The sequence below is a fragment of the Dryobates pubescens genome, chromosome 28 (assembly GCF_014839835.1).
Source record: "Dryobates pubescens isolate bDryPub1 chromosome 28, bDryPub1.pri, whole genome shotgun sequence".
Lineage (NCBI taxonomy): Eukaryota > Metazoa > Chordata > Aves > Piciformes > Picidae > Dryobates > Dryobates pubescens.
Window position 1 is genome coordinate 10038659 of NC_071639.1, and position 22419 is coordinate 10061077.

At 45.3% G+C, this 22419-nt stretch overlaps 1 protein-coding gene across 5 annotated transcripts in view; it reads left to right on the plus strand.

The window, feature by feature from the left end:
* The window catches only part of FYN (FYN proto-oncogene, Src family tyrosine kinase), a 126466-nt gene that overhangs the window by 57112 nt on the left and 46935 nt on the right, over nucleotides 1–22419 (plus strand). For 4 of the 5 annotated variants that reach the window (XM_054173961.1, XM_054173964.1, XM_054173965.1 and 1 more), the window contains exon 2: nucleotides 3513–3583. The exons of the other annotated variant lie outside the window; for it this stretch is intronic. The gene's annotated coding sequence lies outside the window, so the exon portion shown is untranslated. The remainder of the gene's footprint in view (nucleotides 1–3512; nucleotides 3584–22419) is intronic. 5 annotated transcript variants of the gene reach the window in all.

The window sequence follows — 22419 nt, forward strand, 5'->3', positions numbered from 1 at the left end:
GACCCTCACTTTGCAAGGGGTAGCTTCAGGCTAACAGGGAAGCTTCTGTCTCTGTCTAAGAGCAAGCCTACAAGCTTCCCTTAAAATTTAAATGTTTCATTGTTGGAAAGCTTTCAGATGTTCACAGGATAAAGAGTCTTTTATGTACAATCTGGCATTGCACAGCAAAAGATTACTGTATGTAAGTTAAGATGTGCAGTTCCTTTATGGCCATATACAGTCAGTATGCAGGAGACTTTTTGTCTTCTTGGGTTCAGTGTTGCATTTAGAAAGTTTTATTTTAATGGGTTTGGGAGGGGGTTTAGTAGGATTACAAATCGTAAAATGGTAGGAATAGGTGGAAAATGCTGCACCCTAAGTAAAAGCAAACAATGCACCCTTCTGAACATTTGTAGCAGCCTCCCAGGTAACAGAGTCCTCAATCTGTCTGGAAATCTGTCTGTTACAGTAGGGCCATAGTAACCCACTGCTGAAAAACGCTTCCCGGGCTAATTTGTGGTCCTAAATGTATGTGGTATGATGTGCTGTAAAACAGCTACTGCTCTGCAGTCTAACCAGCACTTTGCCTACAAAGTGGATCCAGCTCATTGATAGGTTACACCTCCTGACCCAGATATGTTCCTTTGCAAACTGTTCTCTTACCTGAAAACCACCTTCTTACCAGTTTTTGATGAGTAAATTGCAACCCAAGAGCTAGGGATGTCCACTTCTACTTGAGGTTTGAGAAAACATCAGCAGAAGCTGATAGCTAATAGAAACTTGACAGATGCTTATTATCAGGTAGATTTTCTTCTCTGTTTAAGCCTCATAAACCAAAATACATCTGCTAGCATTTGGAAAGTATTTAAGATCACTTATGACTTCAGCCAGACACTTCCTCTAGCTGGGTGAAACTTGCATGAATAACTGCAACATGTACCAGACCAGAATCCTCTGTGCAACTGGTTTTATGCCTTAAATCATGTTCTCATCTGTTGCAAATGGGGGGTAAATTGTCACCGAACCAATTTTGCTGTAATAAAAGGGTTTTGTGGGGTCTTGTCTAGAGTTACAGTGGACTTGGTCCAAAGATCCTGGAAGTTGGTGGATGTTAATGGCTTTGAGAGTGCAGGCTTGAGGATATAGTAGTTACTAAGTCTCCTGACAGTGATTTCTCTTTTGCTGGTGGTAATAAACTTCATTCTGCTCCCAGTATGAACTGACAAAAACATATCTGGCAGTTGACGAGAGTAGGCAGGGATTGTCTCAGCCAGTTCTTTGTAATCCTGGTTGCTCCTCTAGCCCCTTTCGCTGCACAGGCATTTGAGCTGGGATGAGGGAGGGAGGAAGGAACAGAGGGAGGGAAGGAGGAAGGGAGGGAGTGTTGCTGGGCTGCATACAGAAGCTCTGCACCAGTGCCGGGAGGGGCTCAGTCCCACTTGGCAGTGGTGCTGTCTTTCAAGTATTCATGGGACTCTCAGCATGAAGTGAAGTTTCCCTTATTTGTCACTTCTCTGGGGAAATTAAGTCAGTCTCTTGGTGTAGAAGAAAATAATGAGCTAATCTGGAGTGGAGGTGCTATTGGATTGGTTTGGACCTGGCTCATCTCAGGCTTCTAACTTTTCTGCATGCAGATGTTATCCAATTAGTTTGGAGGCAGAAGCAGAGTTTCTAGACTTGATTTTTCTTTCCAGGCCAAATGCCTGGAAGCTAGGGAGGGAAATAGATGGCATTGGAATAATAATCACCTTCCTTGAACCTGAGCAAAACAGTTAAGACCCATCTTTTATCCAGTGATTTCACAAATTCTGCCAAACTGTGCAGAAGGGGAGGAGGTGTTGGGGTTTTGTCTTTCTTCCTTGATACGCCTCGGGTTTTTTCCTCAGACACTAATCAAAGCAAGCAAGCACAGAAAGACAATGCTTGGGTTTGTAGTTTTGTGATTAAAAAAATGCCTGTTCCTAAAATCTTTCACAACAGCCTCTTCTGATTTGTAATGATTCCTTTTTCATTTTCCCCCCCCTCCCTTCAACCCCTTCCCTGAACTCTCCACCCAAAATGAAGCCTCGGCCTGGTGAGATCAGAGGTCTGTGTGCTCATCTGGATTTAGAGCAGTGTAATCCAGTTGCTGAGTTTTAGGGAAGATTTATTTGGTTATTCCTTAGTAGAAATTTTCTTCTTAGCTACTTTTCATGTAATGATGACTAGTAAAAGTAATTTGACCTAACACAGTCCCAAACTGCACCAGGGGAACTTTAGGCTTGAGGTGAGCAGAGTTCTTCACAGAGAGAGTTGTTGGCCATTGGAATGTGTTCCCCAATGAAGTGGTGAAGTCACCGTCCCTGGAGGTGTCCAAAAAGGGATTGGACGTGGCACTTGAAGCCATGGATTAGTAGTCATGAAGTCTTGGGTGACAGGTTGGACTTGATGATCTTTGAGGTCTTTTCCACCCTTATTGATTCTGATTCTAAGAAGCCATTTACCCCTTCCTTTCCTCCAGATGCTTCCAGCATCCTTCAGGAGAGGTGCTGGTGCAAAGATCTGCTGCTTCTGCAGCTGAGGCAGGTTTCTGTGATCAGTTATGCAGAGCTGCAAGTCATCTGTCTGTGGCTTGTGGAAAATTCAGCCATGCACTTGGTGGGGAACGAGAGTCTAAAGCTATTCAAATTCAGTCTGGCTTCACTGGTGCGGGCACTTGGGTGCTGAAATGTGTGCCCTTCTCCGCTTGTTGTACAGTTACTGCTGCCAAACCTGAACACCAGCAGGGCCATAGCTCCTCCATCTTCTTGGAGTTTTAGGAGTTTCCAGACTAAACGTTTTCACATCATTGTTAGCCTGTGCTCCACGGGTTGTTCGCTCAAAGATTTCGCCTCGAGGAGCAATAAGGAGGAGCTGTCATGTGAAATTTACTCAGGGTTGGCAAAATGATGGCGTTTGTCACTTCTGCTCTGTGTCTTCTTCAAAGTGGCCCTAGTGTGTGTCAGACTGGATATTGTGTTAACTACTTCTCCTTCTTTGTTCTTCCAGAGAATGCAGAGTAATTAATATAGTCTAAAAATGTAACGTGGCTCAAACGCTATTCTTTGTGTGGGTTTCAAAACAAGAAGTCTGAGAGCCTTATGTGCATCGTATTCCACCAACAGTTTGTTAAAGCAAAATCACCCTCCTCAGATACTGAACTGAATGCATTTTCTTCAGGGCTGGGTGTAAAAATAATTGGCACACTTGCCGTACGCTGCTGCGTGTTTCGTGCTGTGGACCTCGCCGCCCTGAAGAGCTGTCGTGCCGGTGACAGTGATGTGTCTGAGCAGGCTGGGGGAGTCCTGCAATTCTTGTGGTGTTTTGCATAATACCAGTGGGATTTAATAATTAGTTGTGAAGGTTCTAAATCCAATTACCTTTCCTCCTGTTTTAACGGGGTGGGGAACAGTGGAAGTTTGGTGATAAATGCTAATAGAGGGAGAAATAAGTGTAACTTATGGTAACTTGTGTGTTCCAGTCACTAACTTTTCCCTTTCTCTCTTATTTTACAGGGCATGTTTTCAAGCCATTTCTGAGGAAATGTGGTGAATGTAAACTTGCTCTGTTTGGGGGGGAAATTCTGGTAAGTGTTGTGGTCTTGATCAATTTTGGTTCTCAATGAGATTTTCAGAAATATTGGTTTAGCTTCCCCACCCCCCGAGTTTTTAGCTGATGGAGAGTAGGGAGGTGCAGTTGTTTGTATGTGGTTTTCCTTCTCTGGTAAAGCGAGTGGCAGGATGAGAAGCGTTAACAGAAAACAGCATGCCAGGCCTCAGGGCAAGGAATGGAGCTTCATTTGCTCCAGAGGCATCTGCGTGGTGTGTTTGTAGCTGTTCTGTTCTGCTGGAGAGTGGTTGAGCCAAAACCTAGAGTAGAAGCAGCACAAAGGCCTGATTCAAAAGCAAGGGGAACAAAGACGCGTGCTGGTGGTATAAAAAACATCAGGAGCGAGAATAACGTTGAGGGAGCACATCCCTCCCAAAGTGGTGGGGGTGTCCAGTCACTCTGAAATCTTTCCAGCCCTTCCCAGAACATCTGACTGGGTCACTTGCCACATGGAGCTAAGATGATTTGACTCTGCCTGGGATATAAGGCTGTAGTTAACGCTTGCATGCTGTACCAGTTTTCCTCTTCCTCCTTTCCACCTCGCGTGACAAGCTTTGCTGCTTCTCTGGCTGCTCTCTATGCAACACTTCCAGAGGCACCGGTTTCCTTCAGACATGGTCCTACAGGCACTGTGGGACTAGAGCATGTCATGTGTGGTGTGTTTCTGCTGCTGAGGAGTGTTGCTGTGAGGAGAAGGAGGAAGAGAAGTACTGGGAGGTAATTAGAGACATGCCCCAACTGGAGGGGAGTAACCCTGAGAGAAGTTTGTAGGCTCGTCTTGCTTTTCTCTCTAGTAGACTGCCAATACATAACAGTTCTGGCTAATGCAATTCAATTGCCATCATTCCTGAGGAGAAAAAAAGGGAGGGGAAGAATCCAGCAGAAGATTGTGTTCCTTCTTTCCCATGGCCAGGAACAGTATTGGACTGGTATTTTTTCTTCTTCAGCCAGAGTGTGCAGATTGGCGATGAAAACTGGCTTATTCTCCACTGGCAGAAGACTTCAGAGTCAGATAGCCTGCAGGGGAGAAAACTGAAAAATCAAAGACTGGCTCTGTGAGAACACTTGTTCTTCTCTGCCATTTGAAGAGAGGAAAGGAAAAAAAAAAACCAACCCAGATGTTGTTACATCATACAGAAAGATCTGGATTAGCTGGCAGATGTTAAAATGTAGACAGTTTACCCTTTTGCAGAATGTATGCTTCTAGAGATAAGCAAAGATATGGTAACCAAGAGCAGGATTTTACAAAGAGGTTGGCTAAACACACCCAAAAAATCCTTTCAAGCAATTTTCTCTCAATTTGACTTTTCTGTCAATTGCACCTCCTGTAGCTATATCCACATGCTGGGAAATGCAAACTATTATTTAACCAGAACTTAGTTGCAGAGCCAAAGGTGAGCCACAGACCAGAGCACAAGCTCATTAGTCCATGAGATTTTTATGCTGGCTTCTGCAGTAGAGGACAGGATTGATATCTAGTGTTCTTTTTGGTGGTAGTAATGATACTTTGATCCTAAAAGCTGCTCATAGATTGGCTGATCTCTGTGGTGCCCACAGGTCAAGGAGTAGAGTCAATTCACAAACAGTGATCTCTTGTGGCAGACCTGGCAGTCAGATTGTAGAGTTTTCCTTTGCCGTCAGAGGTACATCAGCTGAGACCAGCCAGGTCTCCATGGCTGGCCTTAGTAAAAGACCATAGTTAAAGAGCAGCGGGAGGAAAGAGACAGAAGCAGCATGTTTCTGGGAATCATAGAATAATTTTGGTTGGAAGAAACTGCCAGGTACCATTTTGTCCAACCCCCCACTTGAAACAGGTGCTGTTGGGTTAGGTTTCTCAGGGCCCTGATTGTCAAAATTCAACTGGCTGTAGACTGTACAGTCTCCCTGAGCACCTGCTCCCATGTCTGACCCTCCTCAGAGTGAAGAAGCGCTTCCTTGTTGCTTCTCATCATTTCTCACTCTTGATTAGTGCTGACTTTGCATCTTCCCTGCCTGTGAAAGAGGAGTCTTGGAGAAGACTTCAAAATCAGCGAAGGCTGCTTCTGGTAAATGCAAGGCAATGTGCTGCCACACTGGTGCTAGAATCTTGTGAGTGGGGGTGAAAAAAGCACAATCTGCTTCACAGAGGTTCTGCTTGGGTGACTTTTTCCCAACCTGTAGTTCATCTTCAGGCTTGGAGGGCATGGCTGCTTGACTTGGTTGAATCTTAGAACCTGAGAAAAGGTTAGGTGATAAACTGGTGCTCCTGAAAACTACCTCTCACTGCTGTAAACAATAAACAACCAGGAATTTCTTCAGGCCAGTCTGGAGCTGGGTTTTTACCGCTCCATACTCAATGATTCTGCCCTTGCATTTAATATTGTTTTCCTGCAGCCATTATAATATCTAAACAGGCTCTGAGTTTTGTTTGTTTTCACAGCTGTTCCTTCCCCTCTTCCTACTTCAGATTGTTTGCAAAATACTATTTTGAAGCAGAATAATCAGGAAGCTGGAGTTTGTCATCTGTAAGGATCTCTGAAGTATCTCTGACCCCACTGTAGGTTTACCTTTTGGTGTTCAGAATTCCCAGAGAGTTTAAAGATAATTACAGAACATATAAGAGAAGGAAACAGTTTTGTCCACTCTCTGCCCTCACCCCCTGATCCAAGGTGGACTGGACAGCAAGAGAACACTTTAAATTTGTCTTGACTTCAGAGGCTCAGTGGTTATTTATTCATCATGTATCAAAGTCCTGGAAAAGGTCATGCAGCCTCCAGATCAAAAATTCATAGTGGTTTTAGGAGCCAATTAGGGAAGTATACTTGAGTACTGGGAGGGAAAGTTTGGGTGAATTTAAAACTCCCTCAGCTAAGCTGGTGATGTCTTCCTGAGCAGGGTGAGAAAGACCTCATTTGAATGAGATTTCTTTAAGCAGCCTTGTGGACATCAGAGCAGGTATTTCTGTGGCGTTACAGGTCTGACCTGCCTTGCCTTGAACCCAACATTCAGCAGGCGGTCATGGGGTGGTCTTTCACCATCATTGGAAGTGTTTAGGAGGAGACTTGATAGGGTACTTGGTTGCATGGTTTAGTTGATTAGGTGGTGTTGGCTGATAGGTTGGATGCAATGATCTCGAAGGTCTCTTCCAACCTGGTTTATTCTATTCTAACTGCAAGGAGCATGGCAGCAAAGCTTGGGGTGATCTGTGATTTGATTTCTTTCCGTAGACTGCTCTTTGCCAGTCCAGACTCCCCTTGAAACTGTTGCCTTTCATAAGAGGTTTTTAGTATTTCTAAGGACGATTTATGCTGTACTTGGTGGTGCTCTGTCCCTATCCATCTAGACCCTGTAGCTGGTTGCGGTCATCAAGATCAGAGGATGATCAAGTTGTGAAGGAACAGAGGGGCTGCTGTATTATAAACCTGACATGCAGCCTTCCTGTATGATCCCAGTAGGTACTGGTTGCCCCTCTGGCTGTAGCCATTGGAGAAGAAACAGGGATGGGCAGATAAGACAGCAGGTGGAACAGAGCAGTAGGTGCAGCTAGACCGCCAAGCTTTCTTAGCTGGCTCAATGGCAGAGATGTTTAAAGTAGATAGTGATGTTACAGCAGCTGAAAGATCCATGATAGGATTTTGCAAGTGATAAATTGGTTGGGTTTTTTTACATCTAGATAACAAGCCCTCCAAGTGCTCTGTTGATAGAAGAGCATTAAATTTGGAAATTCAGATGTTGCTTCAGGGAGTGTTACATCAACTTTGCTCTTTTCTCTGTGTGCAGCAGGGTAATTTGGCCACTGCACAGTTGATACAAAAACTCCCGTTCCATCACACTGGCACGTTCTCATACCTCCTTGTTCCCCTTCCTCCACTCTTCAGAATGGAATAAAGATGTGTATGTGATACCCTGCAGGAGCTACTGCCATCCAACTTGCTCTGCGTTCAGATTCAGAGTTGGAGTACCCTTACACATCCCTGGTTTCACATCCAGCTCTGATCATTTAAAGTGGAGTTTGGAGCAGGCAGGTCCCCCCCTAGCTGGTAACAGGATCTGGGGGCATTGTAGGTGGGATTTCTAGGGAACTTGGTTGCTAGGTAGCATCACCTCCTCAGTGAGCTCATGCAAATGGGGATTTGTTTTTTCAGAGGTTAGTAATTTATTTCTGTTTGGGAGTTTTCTGCGGAGATGGAACTACAGAAATGTTGCCTTGACATCTCACGAGATTATGGTCCAAATCACAAAACCTCTCAAGCTGTTCAAGTGGTGAGCAGAAGCTTTTAACATGAACAAATCACTCTAGGTTCCCATGCCTTGCTTCAGAATTAGCTTGAAAAAATTTTGGCTGAGGTCATGCCAAAGATCCAAAGCAGCAACAAAGCAAGGAGAGGAAAAGAAAAAAGAGAGAGAGAAACCAACTTCCCAGCAAACATCCAGCATGGAGAGTATTGCCAAACTTGGGGCTGTTTGTGCCAAGTTTATAATCAGGCAGCAACAGGGTCTTAGTAGGCAGTGCACTCATCCTGCAGCTAGTGAGCCCTGCAGCACTGGGAGTGAGAAATGCCGTGGAGAGGGGCAGGGCTCTTCCCCAGCACCTGGTTTGCATGGTGTGCTGTGTGAAAGACATGAATCATACATGAGATTAAAAAAAGAGCATGATTTCTGGGCATCAGATAAGGCCACTTCTGTGGATAAGACTCTTACTAAATGAATACATCCTGTAGTGGTGAATACAGCTAGAGCTTAGGGTGTGTGGATGGATGTATTTTCCTGACCAGAGCTGTGGTACTGCTTTACTTCCAGAGTTTCTTTTATGGATACAGGGGGGAGGTAGGCAGTTAATGTAATTCTCTGGATGTTAATTCTGCCTCATCAATACTTCATGGATTTAATAGATTTTAGAGCTGCAATCATTTGGGAGATTATTTTATCATCCAAGTACAGCAGAGGTTGCCAAAAGTAAATGGAGGACGGAATGGACCTGTGTGATACAGGATACTGTAGTACCAAGGAGATTGAGTTATTATTACTTGTTTGGGAGATTTCTCTGTGCCTTCTGTGAAACTTGATGTTGGGCACTAAGTACTTTGCATATAGGCAAGTTATCTCTCCAGTAAGTTTGGAATGGTCCTCTAGGCACAAGTGTCTGTTTCCACCTCTCATTTCTCCTTACGTCTCCCTCTGGCTTAAAGGCTCATCTGGCACGAACAAAATGAAACAGTGTACAGAGGAGCACAAGAAGAGGAGAGATCTCATTGGAGATTACAAAAGCTGAATGGTTTTGGGTGTTGAGTTATTTATATTAATCAGTTTGCTGAGCACAAAGATAAAAGAAAGCCTGGGATGCGGTCCAGAAAACCCAAGAACAGAAACTAGTGTGGAGATCATGCATAGTGTGTGCTTCGAGAACGCTGCAGTGCTGTCCCACAACACCCATTTCAAAACAAAAATGAAGAGGAGCAGATCTTGAAGGCCTGTGCTTAGTGGTGTGGGGGACATTCCTGCCTAGTATAGTACTACCAAGTGCTCTGTCATGGAGCACTCTGAATCATTCTGCAGCAGCCCTGCCAGCAATGGTGAACAGCGTTCATGGGCTCCAAGGAGTCCCACACAGCCTCCGCTGGTCTGGGAGTGTGAGCTCCTCCCTAGACATGTCATTGGGAAAAATCACTGATGGTGAATTTTGGTGAGCTTGAATTCATGAGCAGTTTGTGTTCATGCTGAAGAAAACACCCTGAAAACCTCAGAGCCAGCAGAGGTTTATACAGCCTTCTAATAAACAATGTTTTGTCCTGGTGACCTTTATACCTGTTCTCTGCCCACCTCTAGGAATGTACCTAACACAGCAAGTTGTATTGCTCCTCTTGTTTTTAGGGAAGAGAAAATAAGAAAGGGGACGACTGTGTAAATGCTATTCTTGCCCAACCCATTTGTTATTACAAGGCAGGGAGAAATCTGCTTTGAAATGGCAAAAGCTTGAAAAGCCTTAAAGATTGTGTGTGTCCTTGATCATGTCAGGCAACAGCAGTTGTGAGAAATATAAAATCTGCTAGCTCAGCCTGCTAGGGTTGTGAATACTGTGCTGAGAATCCTAGACTCCTGCCTTTCTGCTCCTATGCAAAGTGGTATCTAACCCTGTAATAACCTCTCAGATTGTATTGACTTACCTGCACAAGTTTTGCCTCTTTTAAAAACCAGGCTGCATTTCTTACCTTGTATTTTATTTTGTACAAAAATCAGCCTAACTGAAGAGAGCAGCTTTACAGGCAGAAGGATAAAAGCAGGAATACCAGGAGGCTTTTCAGAGCCTGAATATGCATGGATCTTGGATGTGACCTGAAATGTTAACTGCTTCGGTTCTTGGTTAACAACCCTTCCCATTCATGCAGTTAAGATGCTAGTTAGCAAGAAGACTCTGTGGGAAGAAATTTCAACTGCGCAGTTTGGAACCAGGATTTCCCATCATTTCTTGCCCTCTTTTGCTGCTTGTCTAGAGTTAAAAAGTTTGGGGTTTTTTCAAGCAGGAACTTACACCAAGGTGTAATACAGTGTGCTTAAAGTTAGTGGTTGCCGAGATACACCAGCACCCGTCGCTGTGGTGGGTGCTGAGTCTGGTTGGCTGTAATTGGACTTGGTCATTGCTTTAGGAAGTGATTTTGTCATTTTGCTCTGGTGTTTCTTGGCTGTATGTGACACTTAAGAGTTTTTGTCCATTTCCTCCCTTTTGCTAATTTACACTAGTAGAGGATTCGTTTCTTGCTGCATGCTGTTTGCTATCAAACATAATTCCCTCTTCCCCCCATTTCTTTCCATTTATATCCTTTGATGAGAAATATTTAGGTCACTACGTGCCTTATCCATTACATGGAATTCTTCTCTATCTATAGAGCAATGTATCTCCAAATGCATTGTAGGCACACAGCAAACATAGGGAGTGACAGCTGATGGGTGCTGTAGGCTTCTCATTGTTTTCTGCCATGGTGATTATGCCAAACGTGTCAAAACACAGAGAAACAAATTTGGTTTTGAGTGAAGTGGTAGATTTTTTTGGCTGGGAAAACTATGCAACATCCAGAGTCCTATTTTTAAGATATCCTTTATGACCATTTTGGTATCTGCTGAATGCCTTTGCAGGAGCTCAAGATTGTTCTCTTTGCTTCTTTAAATGTTTTGCTTTGGGGTTTTGCCCTCTGTCTGTTTGTAATTACGCAGGGAGGCTTAGTTTGAGTCTAACCACCAGCTTTTCCTGGATGTCATTAGATGATGTTGGGGGATTAGCATAAACAGTTTTACATGACAGTGTGTATCTTCATTTTCCTTTTTGGATCAGACCATTTATAAGCCAAGTGTTTCAGATGAGAGGGCACCATCCAAAGCCGGCAAAGCAGAAGGGAAGCTTGTGTTAAATTAAGGGGCTGCTTGCAGCACCCTTTTGCCCGCCCTGAGAAAGTAAGAGCATGCTGAAGACACTGCTTTGTGGATTGTCAAATTATCACTGCTGCTTCTCTTCCACTGTAACCAGCAATTTTAATTTCTTCCCCTGAATATTTCTCCTCTTTTTGAAGCTGTCTCAGACTGTAGTCAATGTCTTGCTATCTTCTTTTTCTTTGTTTGGGATAAACTCCAGGAGTTTTAAGGTGTAGCTCTAGGCTCCTGTAGGTTGGTGATACTACTACTTGTCACCCAGACAAAAACTTTCCTTGTTTAAAACAAGAAAATAGTATATAATATATAGTATATAAAATAATATATATATACACACATATAAAAGTCTTTTCAGTTCTGTGGTGGAAGAGGAAGACACCCCAGGCACAGCTGGCAATTAGTTGTAGAGTTTCTTTGGGTTGATAGTCAGCTCTGGTAGAAATCTGTTCTTTGACAGACAGTTCTCTAATGATACTGGACAAGAGGAACAGCAAATGTAATGTGCTCTGCAAGTCAGGGTTTGCTGAAGCACTGGGAAACTGTGGAAGTCTGAGAGAAATCCCCTTGGAGCTTGTTTTGTCTGCTCGCCACTTGCCCTTGCTTGTATTTAACCAGTTTGAATCCAGGTCATCTGTCCCAGTCAGATGTGTCAGTGCAGTGGGGGAGTGTGAAGGGAGTTTGTTTGGTTTTTCTATTTCCTTAAACCCAGAACACATGAGCAAAATAGCAGGCGAGGGGTGCACGGACCGAAATGACGGCAATCCATGCTTAGCATCAAAGTAGCTGTGGGTTACAGTGCTGGTAGAAACCTGTTAGTATCATAGTATCAGTCAGGGTTGGAAGGGACCACAAGGACCATCTAGTTCCAAGCCCCCTGCCATGGGCAGGGACACCCCACACTAGATCAGGCTGGCCAGAGCCTCATCCAGCCTGGTCTTAAACACCTCCAGGGATGGGGCCTCAACCACCTCCCTGGACGACCCATTCCAGGGCTTCACCACTCTCATGGGGAAGAACTTCCTCCTCATGTCCAGGCTGTTCTTGGTCAGTTTGGCAAGACATCAGCTAGTAAGTGACTGGCCAAATGTCTTTCTGTGGTTATTTGACAGGTAATGCTGTGCATTTATGGTCTTAACAAGCTTAGCTGTAGCAGTCTCCAATTCAACTCCCTGTAATTCACAGAAGTAATTCCCTCTGACGCTGTGTATTGCTTTCCTGCAAGGATCTGGAAATGTCTAAAGCCCTCCCAATCCATTCATTAAATTTTATAGCTGTTGCTCATCTTGTGATTAAGAAAAAATAACACCACCCCTTAAAAACAGGATTCTTCAATAGAGCCCAGCTAAATCTTTTGCAAAGGCTGTTAGAGTGTCAGATACGGCTTGCAAAGAACAGAGATTATTTAAATCTGTATGACATCATCAGTGGATAATTTACAAAGCCCACTTATCATGTAAATGCATTCAATAACCAGTAGAAGGCTCACATGTGTGAGAAATCCTACTTCTGTGTGGTGTAAGCTTATCTCACCTGCATTATGTTTGTCCTGGGTGGAAAACTGCTCGACTGTGACTGGTAGCCTCTCCAGGGAGCTCATCCTCGAGCTACCATGGTTGTGATTTACAGGAACAGCCTTTTGAAGCTTCTTTTTTGAGGTTCCTTCTTCTTCTTTGTTGGTCTTTTCAGGTCTAAGGTAATTTTAGTTACTTCTTAGCAATTAGATAGGCACAGGCAATTTCCTTGTAAAATTGCCTGAACAGGTCCCTTGGTGAATGGTAATAACTTTGTTGTGGCTCATGGGCCTTTGGCAGGCTAATTAAACTGGACTTCAGTGTTGCAAATAGGTTTGCAGTTAAATTCCACAGCTCTGCTCAGGTACTTGGTTAATTTTCTGTGCACATAGGCTCTGTCATGGCCATATGTGTCTTCTATTTATGGTTTTTGCTGCAATCTACTCATCACTTGCTCTGGAAAATCATGAGTTTAAGGACACTGATTGATAAAGCCCTTCTGTCTCTTAACTCACATATGTACTAGCATTAGATGGATTCACATTGTTTTGTGCCCTGTCTTACTTAGGTGTTTATTTTAAAGCATTCAGGGGGTTTTAAGACAGAGCAAAGTGAAGACAGTGGAAGCTTTCACACCATCTGGGACTCACCTTTGTGAGGATCTTTCCAAATAAGCCTGAGAACTGTACAAACCCAGTGATTACTTTTTCATGCAGGGTCTGTATTGATTCTGTGCTGCATGACACATCCTGCTAGGTCTTTGTGCAAAAGAAACCAAGCTGACCTCCTGCCCCTTCCCCTGACAAGCTCAACACTTCCTGACCGCCTGTGTCTGGTGTCCCTGCAACTATCCCCAGAACCACCAACGCACCTTTCAACATCACTTCTGCTGCTTTTTTTCCTCTTGATTTCAGAGAGCAAAGAGAAAGCAGCCTGTCACTGTCCACACACAGGCATACCCTTATGTTTCTAACCAGCAGTCTGATGGCTAAAACAGAATACCCCTGGGTAAGTGGTGCTGTGCATGGAGTTAATCGATTTGAAATGAAATGCCACTGGCGCTGGCGAAAGGTCGTGCTGGGGTTTGTTATGGCTTTGGAAAAAGCTCTGGTTTAGTGAAAGCTGTCTGTGAGAAGGGAGATTGGTTCTTTGTGTGCTGCCTGCAACAAAAGAGAAGCTGAGGGTGCAGCGGTCACAAAAGGCTGCTCTAAATGTTGGTGTTTTCACCTAGATCCTGGGGTTTCTGTGTCCATGTGTAGAAAGGACGTGGGGGTGTGTCCTTAGGCAGAGCAAAAGGAGCTGGTGTGCCAGTGGTCTTGTGGGGGAGACAGGATCCTCATCTCTGCCTTCCTAGTCCATCATCCTCATCATTAGACAAGTCTGCCTTCTAGGCAGACAGATTACTTCATATTTTCATTCATTAATGATTTATCAGACAGCTCCTCCCCTAAAGGCTCATCTCCTCTCTTCTATTCACAGCCCACACGCAACCAGCAACATGTAGCTGCCAGCTGGCACTCCAGGATTAAGAGTGCAAGCTGCTAGTCCTTTCTGCATCTCATGCTGCCCTCTTCTTTCCTCCCTCCCCAGCTGCTTAGCTCACCTGTACACTCCTCAGTGTCTTAGACTGATTGCACCAAAGGTATCAAATTTCCATGTGTCCTGTTCTCCTGTCCCATGCCTCCAATCTGATTGCTTAATATGCATTTACTAACTATATCCAAGGGAGGGGGGCTAAAAAGAGATCATAGAATCAGAGAATTGTCAGGGTTGGAAGGGACCACAAGGATCATCCAGTTCCAACCCCCCTGCCATGGGCAGGAACACCTCACACTAGAGCAGGTTCCTCAGAGCCACATCTAGCCTGGCCTTAAAAACCTCCAGGGATGAGGCCTCCACCACCTCCCTGGGCAACCTGTTCCAGTGTCTCACCACCTTCACGGTGAAGAACTTCTTCCTAACATCCAATCTGAACCCAACCCTTTCTGGTTTTGACCCATTCCCCTCAATCCTATCACTACCTGACACCCTAAAAGCTCCCTCACTAGCTTTCTGAGGTGACCCCACTTGTAGTGTGGCAGTGCTTGTTGTTTTGTTGTGGAAATAGTGGCCTCTGAAAGCACAGCACATTTTGGTGTGAGAGTATGCTCAGTGCTGACTGAGCTGATAGTTCTAGGTAGAATTAGTAGAGAAGGAGTGCTGGGTGGGTAGGAAATGAGCAGGCTGTGTCTGTGAGCAGGAAGGTGTGGGTTGGCATCAATTTCAGGTTTTGCTATCAGGTGCTTGGCACAACACCTCTTTTGAAATCCTTCTCCAGTTGTCTGTGTGAGAGTGATTTTTATCACACTGCTGAAGATTAACTCTATTCTTGGTCTCTGCTCTGCTCCCAGGAGTCAGGCATGCTCTGAGGTCTGGGAAAAGGGAAAAAGGGAGTGCAAAAGAAATCTCATGGTGAAAGGGAAAAATCCAGAACTTCACCACTCACCACCTCATCCATCACAGGCAGGCTGTGACCAAGAGCAACAGGAGAACAAAAGGACATGAGACAGGAGGAGAAAAGTATAAACTAGGAGAAAAAGAATAGGTGAAACTCCCTCGAGTCACTTATACATGAATATATAACTCTGGAGTGCTTAATCTACTCTTGGCAAGTAGTGACTGATAACTAATTTTCTCTCTTCCTTCTCCCACACCCTCCCAGCATCTTCAGAAAGGACATGTGACAGGAATAATAAATCTCATTATCTTAACAGGCTACAATGTAAATTATGGATTACAAGGGCTGTGGCTGTCTCAGTAGAGAGAAGCTGGCTATTCCTAGGATGCCTAAAATATATTTTCACTTGCCTTTTTTTTTCCCCCCCAATAATTTCCTGAATTATTCAAGCCCCTCCACAGACCCCTTTGGCACAACACTTTTTGAGTAAGCCACTGTTAAAGGCATCAGGGTCTGATCAAGCATCCCTGCTGCTCCTGCTGCTTGAGCACAGCCAGAGCCTGAGACTGAGCAAGCTCAGGCTTTGGGGGAAGTCTGAAGCTAAACCCAGACTGGATTGCCTTTATTCTAGGTCTCTGAGCTGAAGCTTTGTGCTGCTGTTTTAAGGAGAGAGCAAGAAGAAGGAGAGTTGAGGCCAACATACATAATGGTGTCCCCATTCCTGTTGTACCCTGCAAGACTAATCCATTTGGATGCCTTTGGCTTTGGAGGGGAGAGAGGAGAGTTAGAACAGTAGATGTTGTGTGCTTTGGGTAGCCAGGTGTCTGGAAAACCCATGTCAGCACCAAGGAAGCAAGAATTATTGCTGCTCTGTTGTGACCTCCCTGTTGAGGCCGGAGCAGGCTTCAGGGCTCCCATGAGGGTGAGTGGGAGGCCATGGCTGGGCTGTGCTCATGCAGGCTGGGACAGGAGGTCATTGTACAGTGACTCAGGTCAGACCAGGAGGAAAAACAAGAAAAAAAACAACTAGTCTTGAAGGATGGTGTGTGAGCAGAAGGGGGAATTCATCCATGGGCCTTGGAGATCTCCTGGCCAAGGACACAGCCCCTTGGTTGCTGTAAGACTGGAGCTTCTCAAAACCGTGGATGAGGATGCAACCGAGCTGGATAAAGCACTTCCATGCATTAGGAGGTGTGCCAAAACTTCCTCCAGGTCTCTCAGTAAAACCTGTCAAACCTAGCACATGACTGTCAGCAGTATTAAGGGCTTGCTTGTTTGTCCTGGGAGGTTGCCATCAATGCACGATTAGAGCACCCAAGTACTCCAGAGCAGCTGCCTGTCTATGGAGCTTGTTACCTCACACAGAGCATGCACAAAGTGTACCAGAGCTTGCTGTAGCATAACGGCTCTCTGTTGAATTTCCACCTAGTGCTAACTGCCTGTGGTAAACCACAGTTTACCAAGCAGTTGTTCAGGTTTTCTTCTGTCTCTTAGCTTTACTAAAAGAAGCAGGAATTTGAACCATGCCATTTCCCTGCCCTGCTTTGATTACATACCTGAACTGCTGCCTTTGTCTCCAGTTTCCAAAAGCAGCCAGAGGAGGATTTTAATAAGGGCAGCAGGTCTGCATATGAGCTGGCAGAATCACAAATTGCTGGGATTACAAAGGGTCTCTGGAGATCATCTACTCCAACCCTCTGCTCAAAGCAGAGTTGACTTGGAGTTGGTGTCTCAAAGCCCTGTCCAGCCCTGTTATCTCCAGCAGTGGAGACTCCTTAGCCTTTCTGGGCAACCTGTGCCAGTGTTCAACACCCTCACAGTAAAAAGGGAGGGTTGTTATGTTTAAAAAGCATTTGCTGTGTTTTCATTTATGCCCATTGTCTGTCATGGGGCACCACTGGGAGGTCTTGGCTCGTCTCCTTTACTGGCTCCCTTGAGGTATTTATCCATATTAATAAGATCCTCCTGAGCTTTCTCTTCTCCAGGCTAAAGAGTCTCATCTCTCTCAGCCTTTACTCATGGGAGGGATGCTCCAGACTCTGAACCGTCTTTGTGGCCTTTTGCTGGATCCACTTGAATATGGCCATGTCTCTTCTGTACTGGAGAGCCTCATATTTTCAGGAGTCCCCCAAACAAATCCAGCACTCCAGGTGTGCCTTACCAGTGCTGAGTAAAGGGAAAGGATCACCTTCCTCGACCTGCTGGGAGTGCTGTTTCTAATGCAGGCCAGGATGCTGATGGCCATCTTTGCCATAAGGGAGTATTGCTGGCTCATGTCCAACTTGGTGTCCTCAGGAACACCTAGCTTTCTAGCTGGCAAACCTCAGCATGGGGCTATTCCTCCCCAGGTGCACAACTTTGCTTTTCCCATTGTCAAGCTTTATGAGGCTTCTCTTGGCTCCTTTCAGCAGCCCTTCAAAGTACCTGTGAACGGCAGCACAACCATCTGGGATGTCAACCAGTCTTCTCAAACCATCTGAGAATTTATTCTGTGCCATCATACAGATCTATACCATTACAACTAATGAAGATGTTAAACAGTATTTGCCCTAGTATCAGCTTGTGGGGTAGACCACTGATGTCCCATTCAGCAGCAGAACCCTTTTGCAGGACCTGTGGAAAGCAGCCCTTCCTTCTTACTGCTTTTGACAGCCCTCCCTGGATTCAGCTCCAGGTGGGCTTTGGCTTTTCTAAACCTATCTGACCATGCTTCCATCTCACGTGCATTTCCATTTCGTGTTTGAGTTTAGTCAGGTGCTCTTTGTGGGCCTCCTGCTGCCTGAGCTGACTCCCTGCAAATTGAGATGGATTGTTCTGGAGCTCGCAGAAGGTGATCCTTGAAAATCAATCAGCTGTCCTGGACCCTTTGTTTTCTCCAGGGCTGTATCCCACAGGATGCTTCTAAGCAGACATCTTGAAGAGACCAAAGTCTGTTCTTTGTGGGGTTGTGAATTAGGAAAAAAGACCATCCACTGTCCCCTGGTCAGTACAGCCCATGCTGCCCCTGACCTGCACACCTCCTGATCCTTGTTTGCAAGTATAAGGCCCAGCACAGCATTTCCCACTGTCGCCAGCCACTCACTCCGGGAATCCTCTGGGATTGCTTGAGCCCTGCTGATTCAGGTTGGTATTTGCAGCCTTTTCTCATGTTTTATTTATCTGTGGCTGCAATTTCTTTGTGCAAACTATTTGCTTGTTTTTACACTCCTAAACTTCTGAACCCCATCCTGAAATCACACGCTGGGGAAAGCTGTCTGCAAAAGAAAGCTGAGAGGGGCTTCACCAAAATGAAACCTGTAACCCACCTAGCTTGTTGGGTTTGATTTCCTCCTCTGTTCTCACGCTTCAATGTAAAATAAGCATTATACTGTAGAAACCAGGCAGAGGCTAATTTGCCTCATTTGAATGTGAAAAGGAGCCCACATCCTTCCTGTGCCCTGCAAAGAATGCAGAAAGACTTTACAGAGAAAACAGATGTACTAATATGTATCACTTGTTGGGGGCAGGGGGACTCCAGGGTGCTGCCATTTAAAGCAGTGCTGAACTTGCAAGAAAACAAAATATAGTGCTGGGAAGCTGACAGAGATGGGGACTGTTTTCTTTTGCTTACATTTGTGCTCCTGGCATCTGAGAAACTGCTCGGGGGGGGGGGGGGGGGGGGGGGGGGGGGGGGGGGGGGGGGGGGGGGGAAGGGGGGGAGGGGGAAGAAGGAAAAAAAAGAGAGATAATATGCAGAAGCAAACATGTAGCTTCATTTTTCACACTCAAGAAAATCTTCACTGAAGATGGTTAAATGCCTCAATGCAAACAAAAAGCAGAAGCTCCAGCCCAGCCTTAGGGAAACCTTCTGCATTTCCGAGTCAGTGTTGCCTTGCATGCTGCTGACACCAGAAACAAAACAAAGCAAGCTTTATATTTTTAACTCCCCTACCCCTCTAAGACATAAAGATGAAAGAGAGTTAGTCCTGTCATCTCACCAAAAATGCAGGATAAGGCTGGGGAAGAGTTTTGATGGTTTATCGGTTTGTAGTGCTGGAACAGCACGGAAGGCATAGAACAAATGAAGTCTGGGTTATTTCCACAGCTATGCCAACCAGCTCAGAGTACTGGCCTTGCCTGACCCATCTGGATGTCCCTTCCCAAGAACCTCAGCAGTGAGCAGTCGGCACTGACTGGTCAGCTTGCAAATCCACTGGTGCTCAACACTCCCCAAACTCAGCAGCCTGCCTGGTGCAGATTTGGCCCTGGAGCAGTGCAGAGTCCCCTGCCAGCTTTTAGCTCACAGGCAGAGGCAGTTGCATGTGGCCATTTATAATTTATTACCTACATGTATCTTCAGTCACAGTAATAAATAGGATGAGTATAAGAGAGTGCTTGAAAGTTGGCTCTTAAAGGGCTGCCTCAGACTTCCTAAATTAAAGTCTGGTTTTGCTGAAGCAGGGGAGTGAAGCGTAGCACTCAGCCACGTTTCTTTGTCCAGCAGAGGTAGCAGGGTGATGTCCATGGATGGGTGCAGCGCTTTGTGAGGTTGTGTTCTTTCCCTAAAAGCAGCACAATGGCCTTTTTCTTACAGTCTGAGGTTCAGGGCCACAACAAAGACCCTTCAGAATTGATGCTTCCTGCTTGATGTACTGTCTGTGTCTTGGGGAAGTGCTCCTAATTCACGGGAGCTTTAAAAGTCTGGTGCTGTCAGGCAGCTATCCAGTCGTGGACAAGACTGGGAAAGAGAAATTTCACCTCCATGAATGCGAATGCAGTACAACAGCTTGAGGTGTCTGAATTGCAGCTCGGCTGTGTTTTGTGGGATCAGGGTAAATAAAATCTTGGCCTTGAACTAGTGTCTGTGTATTGGAACAAACATCTCAATGCAGCACACTGCAGAAGGAAGGAAGCAGCATAGAAATTAGCTCACTTTCCTGCATTATTTCTTGTAAGTGTAGTGCTCTTGCGTACGGAGCACACGCTTCCTGTTGCCAAAAAAAATCGTTGTAACGGCCCACAGTAGCCAAACAAGTGATAACCTGCTGCCACTGAAAGCTGGAGTCAGATGAGCATGTTTAGAGGGAAGTGTTTGTAGCTGGCAGATGATTGAATGTCTCATGCTCTGAAAAGATACTGAGCGTGAACTACATAAGTGCTGTGATTGTCATAACAACTGCGGCTCTGCAGCATGGGAGAAGTAATAAACTTGCTCTTCTCAGACAAATGGCAGTGAAGAGAGCTGGCTGCATTTGGTTCTTGCTTTTAGTCTTGTATCATCTATGCATTTAGGCAAAATCAGGTGGTGTATTGTCCTTTCTTTTTCATGTGCCTTAATCAACATTGAGACTCTTGAATGTGTCCAGAGAAGGGCAATGAGGCTGGGGAGAGGCCTCGAGCATAGCCCTGTGAGGAGAGGCTGAGGGAGCTGGGGTTGCTTAGCCTGGAGAAGAGGAGGCTCAGGGGAGACCTTATTGCTGTCTACAACTACCTGAAGCGTGGTTGTAGCCAGGAGGGGGTTGGTCTCTTCTCCCAGGCAACCAGCAGCCGAACAAGAGGACACAGTCTCAAGCTGTGCCAGGGGAAGTTTAGGCTGGAGGTGAGGAGAAAGTTCTTCACAGAGAGAGTTGTTAGCCATTGGAATGTGCTGCCCAGGGAGGTGGTGGAGTCCCCATCCCTGGAGGTGTTCAAGAGGGGATTGGATGTGGCACTTGATGCCATGGTTTAGTCATGAAGTCTGCGGTGACAGGTTGAACTTGATGCTCTTTGAGGTCTCTTCCAGCCTTGGTGATTCTGTGAATCCTAGAGGGCAGGTGCTTTGTTTCTCTCTGTCTACAGTAATATGAGTAACCCACAAGCTGTCTTCCAGCACTGTTAATCACAGAATCAACCAGGTTGGAAGAGACCTCCAAGATTGTCAAGACCAACTGATCACCCTATTAAGTTCCAGCTACACTGACTGCACCACCCTCTTATCCTGAGAGCAGCCACAGAGGTGGGAATCCAATTTAATAAGAGAATCATCATCCAGAGAACAGATTGGACTGGAAGGACCTTTAAAGGTCATCCAGTCAAACACTCCCACCCTGGACAGGGACATCCTCCACTAGAGAAGGATGTTGTAGGGGACCATGTCAAAGACCTTACAGGAGTCGGTGTAGGTGGTAAAGTTTCATTTCAGTTCCTAGTATTAGAAGATATTCTACACAGAGAGATTGCCTATTGGAATGGGCTGCCTGGGGAGGTGGTGGAGTCACCATCATTGGAGGTGTTTAGGAGGAGACTTGATAGGGTCTTGGTAGGCTTGGTTGCATGGTTTAGTTGATTAGGTGGTGTTGGATGATAGGTTGGACGCGATGATCTTGAAAGTCTCTTCCAACCTGGTCTGTTCTATTCTATCATCTTGAAAAAATGCCTTTCAAAGCAAGCATGACAGCATGAGAAAGCCAAGGAGTTCTTTAGGACCCTCAGTTGTAATTTTGATCAGCCTTTGTCCCCTGACTGTCTAGAGCAGCGATTCCAATGTTTTCTTCTTGCATGTTTATTCAAGCAGCAGGACACCACACGATCCAGGGGCCAGAGTGTTAGATAATTCCTGATGCCTGGTGGTCTTGGAGCCCATATTTCCTCAACATTGCAACACTGATGCAGGTTGTCTTGGAACTCCTCTGTATGTACTGTGTGGCCATAAGGGACTGAATTATGCTGTGCCTGTGGTTTTAGATGAATACTCTTTATGGGCAGATGTTTAGTGCTGCGTGTTGCGTGCATAGAATCAATTATCTGCAGAAGTCCTCTAAATTCAAGCTATAAATAAAATGCTGTGTGTACATCCAAATGGTTCTTTAGCAGCAGTTGTCTTGGCTCTCTCATTTCTTAGAGAGCATCTCTCAGTTTTGCTGCTGGAGCAATAGGCATGTCTTTAGCTGGGCTTTGGGTTATGCTTTGTTTTCTCTCATTGTTTTCCTCAGTGAAGAAAGGAGATTGGGTAAAACTCTTCTCTGGTCTCTGTTGACATCAGCACATTCGCTCTGCCTGCGTCCAAGAGGATTATGTCAAAGCAATTGCCTGCGTTTGTTTCTTAGTGTGTTCTCCAGCAGCGCTGTCGCTTGGGGGTCAGACAGGAATACATTAAACTGGAATTGGGGCAGAAACTGCAGCCAGCCTCAGGTCAATGATGCCTCTTGAGATTTGTGAAAGTGACACTTCTGGGGTTCATTGCATTAGATTCCATACCATTTCTGTGTCTGGTCTGGGTGACTTACAGACCCAGATGGGATTAGTCTCACATTTTCTCATTTAAATTCCTTCTCTATGTGTCTGGAATCAAAGGACAACCCTCACAGCTGACTTATTTCTTACTATTTTAAAGCTATTTCAGTAGCCATGGACCCCTGCTGAGTGCATGGTACCTAGGAGCCCACCTGCTAGACTCCATCTTTGGGACACATAGCTAAAATCTTACTTGGCAGCACTCAGCAGGGT